Here is a 9674-nt window from a genome sequence, read left to right as displayed (position 1 = left end):
ATTAGGTATCTTTGGTTGCAATTTGGTATAGAAGCATAATATTACCCATGAACATCAGCAAAAATAATTTAAAGGGCAGAAGCCACTTCTACACAAGGGTTGTAGTTTAAAGTGCCCTCTCTGCCCTAGACCTTGTCATTTTTGTACAGGGATAACCACTTCCATTTTGCACCCCAAATTTTGAGAGAAGCTTAAGTAAGCTAACAAGAAATCACTGTAATTTTTATAGGATTTTTGGAAAAATCTAAATCAGAAGCGTAGTTCAACATACCCCATAAAAGCCCTTAAGAATAAAAGGGGAGAGAAATCCTTGATCCTACTATGCATTATAGACATGTACAAATATAAATGTATAAATATGTGCATTCATACTCATGCATTTGCATTCATTAGATTGCAATCTCGCGGACGGAGAGTACTTCTTGATCCAAGAACAAGAGGCATAGTAGGAAGAAGCCCGGGAACCAGCTCTCGAGCTCGTCATCAAAGAACCTGCTGCCTCACCGGCATTTGAAGGCAAGTTATGCATAACCATTATGTTGGAACTTGCTCTCCGGTGCAAGTTGATCCAACGGGGGAGTGTAGCAACGTAAATAGGGTTTTTTCTCGAGGTGGCAATAGCTCTGTTAATCTAGCCTCTCAAGGGCACTGTGCGGGGGTATTTATAGGTATCTGAGTGCCCAGCGTCCAGTGTTAAGGACGCATGTGCTCTCGGGCACCTAGGTTATCCCCGGAATATTCCCATAAAGCGGGGTTACAGATCGTAATTACAGGGAGACCTTTACAAATTAGGCCCGTAATGCGCAGCGGCCACGCAGGGCCTGTTACAATGGGCCAGATCACACGTGGGCCTCCATGTTGGACGAGGTCGCAAGATGAGACGACCTCGTCACAGGTCTTCGTCCGGCGACGCGTGGGACGAAGGGTAAAGTCTGCCAGTCGTCGTCTCCGTTGGTGTAGCGAGGTCGGCGAAGGCATCGAGCGAAGGGTGGCGTCTTCGCCTTCGCCCCAACATTTGCCCTCCGAGGGACCAGTTCGACTAAGTCATCTGGTGCCGAAGACGTCGCTAGATGGTGGAGACGCTGCCCTCGCTCGAAGTGGTTCCGCGGGGGTTTTTGACATGACCGTTGATTGACGTCGTACTGTTGGATTGCGGGTTTCCCGAAGCGCCGCGCCCTGTGTATAAAAGGGGGCGGGGGGCGGCGCGTTTTGAACTTTATCTTTCCACGCTCCGCGAAAACCCTAACCGCCTTCTCAAACCGCTCGCTGCTCGTCTGCCCTCCTTGCTCTTGCTCGTCGGAGATCTGGCCCGCGTGAAGCAGACCGCCCGCCGCCGCCGACGGTACGTAGCGATGTCGTCCTCTTCTTCTTCTGCTGCCGCTACACCGCCGGCCGGCGCGTCGTCCGAGGAGACGCTGAGCAATGTGGCGGCGGAGGAGTTGCGCGCCGGCGACACAGTGGAGTTCGGAGTGTCGCGGATGTCCTTGGTTCGCGTGCAAGACATGCAATAGCTTAGTTATTTCGGCGGCGGAGTGGCACGTGTCCCGGGGACGGAGGAGGTCCCCGAGCCAGAAGGCGAGTTGGTTGTCTTCGAGGCTTTCTTCGCCGCTGGCCTTCGTCTGCCCGCGCATCGATTTGTGGGAGAAGTTCTGCATAGATTCAACGTCCAGGTCCACCAGCTGACACCAAATGCCGTGGTGGCCCTGTCAAAATATGTCTGGGCAACGACTTCGTACGGCGGGCAGCCATCGATCGAAGTCTTCGCGAAGTATTATTGTCTGCATTGGCAGAAAAGGAGGACCAGAAATAAGATTGCTCAATTTGGATCTTGTACATTTACGCCGAAGACTGGTAAGACTTCGATGGAAGTCGTTGAGTTAGTTCCCTGCGCCCGCAATAAATGGGGCAACTGGTGGGAATTTTGGTTCTACGTTGCCGAAGGCACAGTCGAAGACTACCCGGGGCTCCCCGTGGCCGAGATGTGCTCGCATTATTACTCAGCGTATCCGCAGTTTGAGGTGGCGGAGGAGGATGCAGACGAAGGGGCCCTATGGTGCGCGACCGGCATGAGTAGCGGGCGCGATCTGGTTGAGGAGTTTGTCGCGTATGGGGTGTGGCCCTTGGCGCGTGGCTGGGCGCTGGGCGAAGTATGCCCTCGCCAGATGCCTTCTCGTGGCGGGATGCTGGTGTGGAGTCCCTCCTTCGCACTTGATTTGCATGGTCGAGATCCCGCCGCATTCGTGCGCGAGGCGGAGGATGGGGCGGTGCGGATTGTTGGTCGCTATGTGCCGAGGACAGAGACCCAGCGTAGTTGGGATATCCGCGGATCCAACAATCGCTTGAATAGGGTCTTCAAGTTGAACCGTCTGCCGTACGACGGTTATCCCGGGCAAGACGTTGTCGACCGCCGCGGGAAAAAACCGGCGGCGGAGACTGAAGACTACTCCGCGCCGGCGGCCGCCCCATCCACTAAGAAGAGGAAGCTAGGTACTGCGAAGGGAGGACTTGGGGTCTCCGATAGTTTTGCTATGGAGTTGATGGGGACATGCGCGGCCCCCGGGGGAAGGATGTCTTCGCCCGAGCTCCGGGAGTCTTCGGTGCGGATGCTGAAGGTTACCGGGGGTTGGTGGCCTAAGAACGTTCCTATCCCCCACGCGGCCGGCGAAGACTTTTTTACATCTCGCATGGTTCGTGACTTGAGAGTGTTTCCTTATGGACAGAATATTGCTGCTGTTGTGTCGGCAGTGATGGACAAGGATCGTCAGGAAGCTGCGCAGAAGCGTCGGGCGGTCATCAGGCTGCCCGAGGCTAGGCCGAAGAGGGCGCGGGGGACTGCGAAGGCTGCCGCCCCTGGCGGTAGCCAGCCGACGCTGGCAGCGTCGGCCGCCCCTGGGTCCAGCAAGGTGGTGACCGCGGTGTCTGCTGGTGGTGAGATTCCAGCGCTCGCTGCCGTCAAGGACGAAGCGGGCACTGTGTCCCGCCGGCTGAGGGAGGCGTCGCAGTGGCTAAGTCAGGTAAGTGGAGCTAGACTTCGGTGTTTACCGCTTTCGCGGGGATTGTGGACTTATGTGTGTCTTTTAGGCGGCTGACTTCGCTGACCGCGTGGCGTCGGGGGCCCTTACGGCGGTTGTGTCTGCCAAAGTCGAGAGACTTCGGGCGCAGCATGCTGACATCGTCCGGGAAAAGTCGGCCGCCAACAGTAAGTGCCGCAAGCTGGCGAAGAAGGTGGCCGCCCTGGAGGGCGAGAGGACTGACCTCCGGCGCCAGCTGGTGGAGGAGAGGAGGGAGGCTAATCAGGCCCTCGCCAAGGCGCAATCGGCGCAGGCGGAGGCCAATTTGGCGCGGGTGGAGGGCAGTCTCGCCAGCTAGCGTGCCGAGGAATGGGAGACGCGGTTCAACGCTCTGCAGGCCCGCATGGAGAGGGCCGAGGCTTCTACGCGCTCGGAAGTTGAACGGACGCGCAAACAGCTCATGGACTCATACCGTGAGCTGGGCGCGCGGACCGCTGACTTCGAAGTGCCCGACCGAGAGTCAGGCCTTCGCTGCCTCGAGTGGCTGCAAGAGGAATTGCTGGCGCTCCCGACCATTGTGGAGGGATTTATGTCCTTTGCCTCCCTGGTCACCTGCGAAGGGGCGATGAACGCGCTGTCCCGCGAAGGGTGCAGTCACTATGAGGTCTTCGACCGATCTGATGAAGATTTCGAGCGCGAGATTTACAAGGTCGAGGACCCTGTGGTGAAGGAATCCGCGGGAGCCCTCTTTGATCGGATGTGGGGCCCCCACGGTCGGGAGGTGGTTAGGGAGCGGTCCGACCGTGCGAGGGATCAGGTAAAGTTTATCTTTTGTTTAGTGTTGTTGAATGTGGGTTATACGTGGGCTTGATGAATCGGTGTGCTGTGTTGCAGGCGGCGCGTGCCGAGAACGTGGAGGACTTCGGAGCTTTGAACAGCGCGTGGCCTGAAGCGGAATCGAACCCGGCGGCGGCCGAGGCCGAGGTCAACCCGGCGCCGCCCCCAGAAACTGGCGAAGGCTCCCTCGCTGCCCCTGCGGCTACTGTGTCCGGTGGTGGCTCGTCGCCAACCGCTGTTCCAAGGGCTGAGGATCCCCAAAGACGGCGACGGAGCCGGCAGCGGAGGATCCCACGGCGGCTGGGTCTTCGCAGGTGGCTTATTGGGTGTGGGTAGTTAGAGAATTTTGTTTATGTTGCTGAACCTTGGTTGCTGCGCAGGTTCAAGATTTTGGGCCTGCACACGCAACCGCTACTGCTAATTTTGTGGCGGCTTCGACCGTGGATGCTGGGAATGAATCGGATGAGTCTGCTTCTAAGTTTTCTGATTTTGGTGACTCTGGGAGCTCGGTTGAGTGGACGGAAGAGTCGTCGGATGAGGACTTGGATTACTTTGCGGCCTTGGATGTGGCAGCTACGGAGGCTTCGCCGTGTGCTGCGGATGCTGATGTTGTGTCTGACCTGAGTGCTGGGCGTAGGCGGCGAAGGGCGGTTGCGAAGCGTAGAGTGAGTGAGGTGGATGGCGGTCGGCTTCGTGTGGGCAGGGCTGGCAAGCAGGAATTGTAGTCCTCGCCGGTCGTTGCGAGTGTAGGTGAGGGGGAGTTGCGAAGTCTTTTTGAGGGTGAGGAGCTGAGGATAATGCTATTTAACTATAGGGAGATGGGAATCATTCCGAAGGTTGAACCGATGTAAGGTGTGATGCCCTCGCTGTACATATGTAACTATAGTTTGTATGATGAGGCTGTGCACCTTCGTGTATCCGGCTATGTTCATAAGGGCGTGGCGCACTTGGTCTAGTACGTTTATTATGTCGGTCCGGCGCACCTGTAGTCGGTCTTTGCGCGGACAGTTTGGTGTAGGGTTTAGGACGGGTAGTCTTTTGAGGAAGACATCGATTTTCCGCACTTGTTGTGCTAGTCCGGCTGCACCCTTAGGCGACTTTTGCACGGATAGTCTTTTTGAGGAAGACTTCGATTTTTCGCACTTGTTGTGCTAGTCCGGCTGCACCCATAGGCGACTTTTGCACGGATAGTCTTTTTGAGGAAGACTTCGATTTTTCGCACTTGTTGTGCTAGTCCGGCTGCACCCTTAGGCGACTTTTGCACGGATAGTCTTTTTGAGGAAGACTTCGATTTTTCGCACTTGTTGTGCTAGTCCGGCTGCACCCTTAGGCGACTTTTGCGCGGAGTGTCGCACGCGAGGGTGGCTAGTGCCGCGCCCTCGCGGTGACTTTGTATTGGTCGAATCTCGAAGACCGTCGACGCGGTCTTTTTTCGACGTAGATTTTTGCGGGGGATTTTTCGTTTGTATATTACATGGCTCCGCCTCGTTAAAAACCTCACCCCCTGGGAGGAAAAGAGTGCGGGCCAGAATAAAATTGTTGTGGGAATTACAAGGGCGAGCGGGCCCCGAGCAGTCAAACAAAAAATTTGCGGAGATTATCAATGTTCCAGGAATGCTCCAATTCTTCGCCGGATGGCGTCGCGAGCCTGTATGCGCTGGGGGACGCCTTCGTCTTGACGATGAAGGGGCCCTCCCACTTGGGCTCCAGTTTGCCCCGGGACTCTGTCCGAGCAGTTTGGACGAGTACGAGGTCTCCTTCGCTAAATTCCCTCGGGATGACTGCATGGTCACGCCATGCTTTTGTTTGGGCCTGATATTTGTTTAGAGCCTGTAGTGCGAAGACTCGGTCTCCGTCGATCAGGTCCTTTGAAGTGGGCTCGTCCACGTCGGGGACAGCTGACGGGACTGTCCGTGGGGACCCATGTTTTATTTCTTGCGGGGTCATGGCCTCCGATCCATAAAGAAGGCGGAAAGGGGTGACCCCAGTCGCCTGCATTCAGTCGTGTTTAATGCCCAGACCGCTTCAGGTAACAAATCGGCCCACTTGCCCTTTTTATCATCGAGGAGCATCTTCTTGACAGCTGTGAAAATTTTGCCATTGGCGCGTTCCACAACTCCGTTGGACTGCGGGTGGTATACTGAGGCGAAGGCAAGCTTGGTGCCAATGGAGAAGCAGAAATCCTTGAAGTCTTGGCTGTCAAATTGCTTGTCGTTGTCAACTGTGAGTTCGGACGGGACTCCGAAGCGGCAAACAATGTTTTGCCAGAAGAATTTCTGTGCAGTCTTTGATGTTATTGTGGATACAGCCCTCGCCTCGATCCATTTGGTAAAATACTCGACAGCGACGAAGGTGAATTTGAGGTTCCCCTGAGCCATGGGTAGGGGCCCGACAATGTCCAGGCCCCAGCGCTGAAGAGGCCATGTGTGGGCGATTAGTTTCGTGAATTGCGAAGGGCTTCCTGATCGAGGAGAAAACTTCTAGCAGGCTTCGCAGGACCTTGTGTCCCGATTTGCGGCGCAGATCATTGCGGGCCAGTAGAAACCTTGACGGATCACCTTTGCAGCTAGGGCCCTTGGCCCTGCGTGAGAGCCGCAAGTCCCGCTGTGGACCTCGCACAGGATTTGGACGCCTTTAGTTTCGGTGACACATTTAAGCATTGGTTGACTGACCCCCTTCTTGTAAAGCTGGCCTTCAATCAGTGCGAAGTCCCGGCTTCGATGTTTGAGGTGCTTGGCCTCGTTGATGTCGGTTGGATGGTAGTACCCCTGTAGAAACAAGGTTATTGGTGCCCGCCAGTCTTCGGTCATAATGAGGTTGACTATGCGGTGGCCCTCACTGTCATTGGTTATTTGGAGCCCTTCGGGGCTGCAGACGGCTGGCGTGCCGATAACATGGTAGAACACGTCGGAGGGCAGGGACTCGCCTCTGGCGGCAGCCTTGGCCAATGCGTCGGCCTCCTCATTCTTGGCCCGGTCCACATGCTGCAAGGTGAAACCCTTGAACTGTCTCTCGAGACTACGGATAGCCGCGAGGTATTGCATAAGTGCGGGGTCCTTTGCTGCATAGTCTTTCTCGACTTGGCCGGCGACTACGTTGGAGTCTGTTCTGATAATGCAGGTAGTGACACCAAGGGCCCTTAGTTTGCGGAGGCCGAGGATGACAGCTTCGCATTCTGCTATGTTGTTAGTGCATCTGTCAGATTCCAGAGCAAAGCTGAGGCGTGCCGCATATCTGTGCTTGACCCCGGTGGGTGAGGTAATGACTGCAGCAGTGCCTGCCCCCGCGTGGCACCATGCGTCGTCGCAATGGATTGTCCAAACCTTCTCTGCGGACGGGTCCGGCTGTGTTATTGGCCCAGTCCAGTCGACGACGAAGTCTGCCAAAACTTGTGACTTGATGGTTGTTCTAGGCTTACATTCAAAGTTACAAAATATTACACATATTGTTCAATAAATATTACATTCCAAATGTTTTTACAATAACATCTAATCTTCCCTTAGAACTACTTCTGTAGCTTCGTTTGGTAGTTGATCAACAACTTTGTCCATGATAGCTTCGGCCATTTTTCTAATCTCGTCATCCCCCTTTACGTTGGGGTCCACTAATGGCTTGGCGGGCTCTGAGGGAGGAGAAGGTGCGGCTATGTTACAAAGTGTAAACAAGTTCGAAATCAAAAAGTTACAACAAAAAGCCAAAAACTAGTAGTTAGTACCTATTCGCCCTTCGAGATTCGCACTTTTCTCAGCGGCCTCTCCTACTTTTCTAGCGTCATGAATACCTTTTTCGCTTCTCCGTATAATTTCTTGAGCCATCTCCCGGCCACCATTTTCCCAGATGTCGGTGAAAAATTTTCCACCAACCAAACTTGCCTCGCCCGAAGGGTCTTTTATGTCTTCAGAAGATAAATCGGTTTCGGTCTGTGCCAGTGATTTCACGTGATCGCAGCCTTTTTTCTCCAAAATAGTGGCAATCCCCCTAGCACCCGAGAAGGCACATATGTCTCCGCGGCTATTCAAAACTTCTTCAAAAGCTTCAGCTTCGTGGCTGATCCATCCAATTGGGCCTTCGGGGTCGCCCCTCATGAAATTTTCTTCACTTGAGAACGCGCCAACGCTGGCGAAGCTGGTTTTTATTTTCTTAACACATTCTATAGATTTTTCATAACACCTTTTCTTGGATGCACGAAGCTCTTCAACGTTTTTTCTAAATGATTTGCCCATTGTTCACTAATTTCTCGTTTTGTTTCTTCAACTGTGCATTCTTCTTTAGCTCTGGCCAGCTGTTTCCGAAGATCCTCAATTTCGCGCTTCTGAGCCTTAGCTTGAGCTTTGAAAGTAGCTTCGTCTTCTTTTATTTTATTCACCAACGAATGTAATATTTTATCTTTTTCGAGACCTTCGTTCCTTAGTTCAATTACTTCGGAACGAAGGTTGCTCAAGGCTATGGTACACCCTTCGTCTTCGTCATCTTTTTGTGCCCTGAGGGCATTGCTAAGTATAAGGCCCTGCAAAAAAATGTGTTAAAAAGTTCAAGCAAATGAAAAAATTTGGTTTCAAGGAATAATACAAAGATCTCATTTTTTCACCTTTAAACTATTGTACGCTAAGCTGTCGGCTAGCTCGTTTTTTGACAACACCGAGAGCCCGTCTTCTAATGTTGGGAATCCGAAGCTCTTGCTCATCTCCCGACAGACAGAAATCTCCTTGCTGTCAGGGAGACAATACAAGAAGTCTTCTTCTCCGCTGCCGTTGAATATCAGGGCCCCTTTTGGATATTTCAATTTTTGTGCATAGAACTGAGCTTCTCTCTTTTCTTTTTCGATCAGATTTTTACCCGAAGCATGACGTAACACGTAGTCAAAAGCTTCAGAAGATGCTTCGGGAATAGGTGTGGCGATTTTCTCAGATAAAATTTCTTCTGCAGATTCTTTTTCTGTTTCTTTTTCAATTTTCAAGAATTCCCTCTTGGTAGGCTCTGAAAGCCCAGTTGCAGTTTCCGCTTGACTTTTGGCAGCTTCGGCCTCAATTTGTGTCTTTGGAGCTTCGGCAGCTATCTTCGAAGTAGAGCTTGAAGATTTTATCGTTTCCAGCACATCTAGCACGTTAACCATTCTTTTCCTTTTGGAAGTTGTTGAAAGGTCTTTTTGTGCCCTCGGCATTGGTATTGGCACCTCAACTTTTGCTGAAGGAATTAAAATTTCCGATGTCTTTGTTTCTTCAGCCCTCGGTCCTTCTATTTTCTCCATCTCCGGCATTATGGCTGGGTCTTCAATATTCGGCAGGGGAGTCGGCTCCTTGGTTTCGGTGGCCGAAGAGGTCTCACCAACAAACTCAGGCACTGTGGCCGGTTCAATATAGCGTGGCCGGTGCGTAAGAACCTTCATCTTTTTCCTCTTCGGCGACGGCTCACTAGGAGCGGCTGAAGCAGCTTCCTTCACAGAAGTTGTATCTTTCCTTTTTTGACCCCGTGTTGGGTAACGGTAGTCAGGATAGACGAACCCAATGGCATCAAATACTCGATTGAGTCTTTTCTTCTTCCGGCCTCCGAAGGCCGCAGACAGTGCAGTATCTTCTGCCTTCTAGTATGGTCCAAGCAGTTCATCGCTTGTGGCCTCAATACATTTCAACCAGTCATCATCTGGCTCAACAAACTTATCTCCATATCTGAAGGTATATTTTAACTTAACTAGTCCACCTTCGTCAGGTTTGCTGATGGTTTCCTTTGGCATTTCTCACTTCTCTACAAGTGGCCATACTCTAAAGGCAATGTGTTCCTGGATCAAATCCCTCGTACCGATGAAAGAGCAAACTACACCGAAGGCTC

The sequence above is a fragment of the Zea mays genome, chromosome 1 (genome assembly GCF_902167145.1).
Source record: "Zea mays cultivar B73 chromosome 1, Zm-B73-REFERENCE-NAM-5.0, whole genome shotgun sequence".
In the NCBI taxonomy this organism is placed as follows: domain Eukaryota; kingdom Viridiplantae; phylum Streptophyta; class Magnoliopsida; order Poales; family Poaceae; genus Zea; species Zea mays.
Note: the sequence above shows the minus strand (reverse complement) of the source record.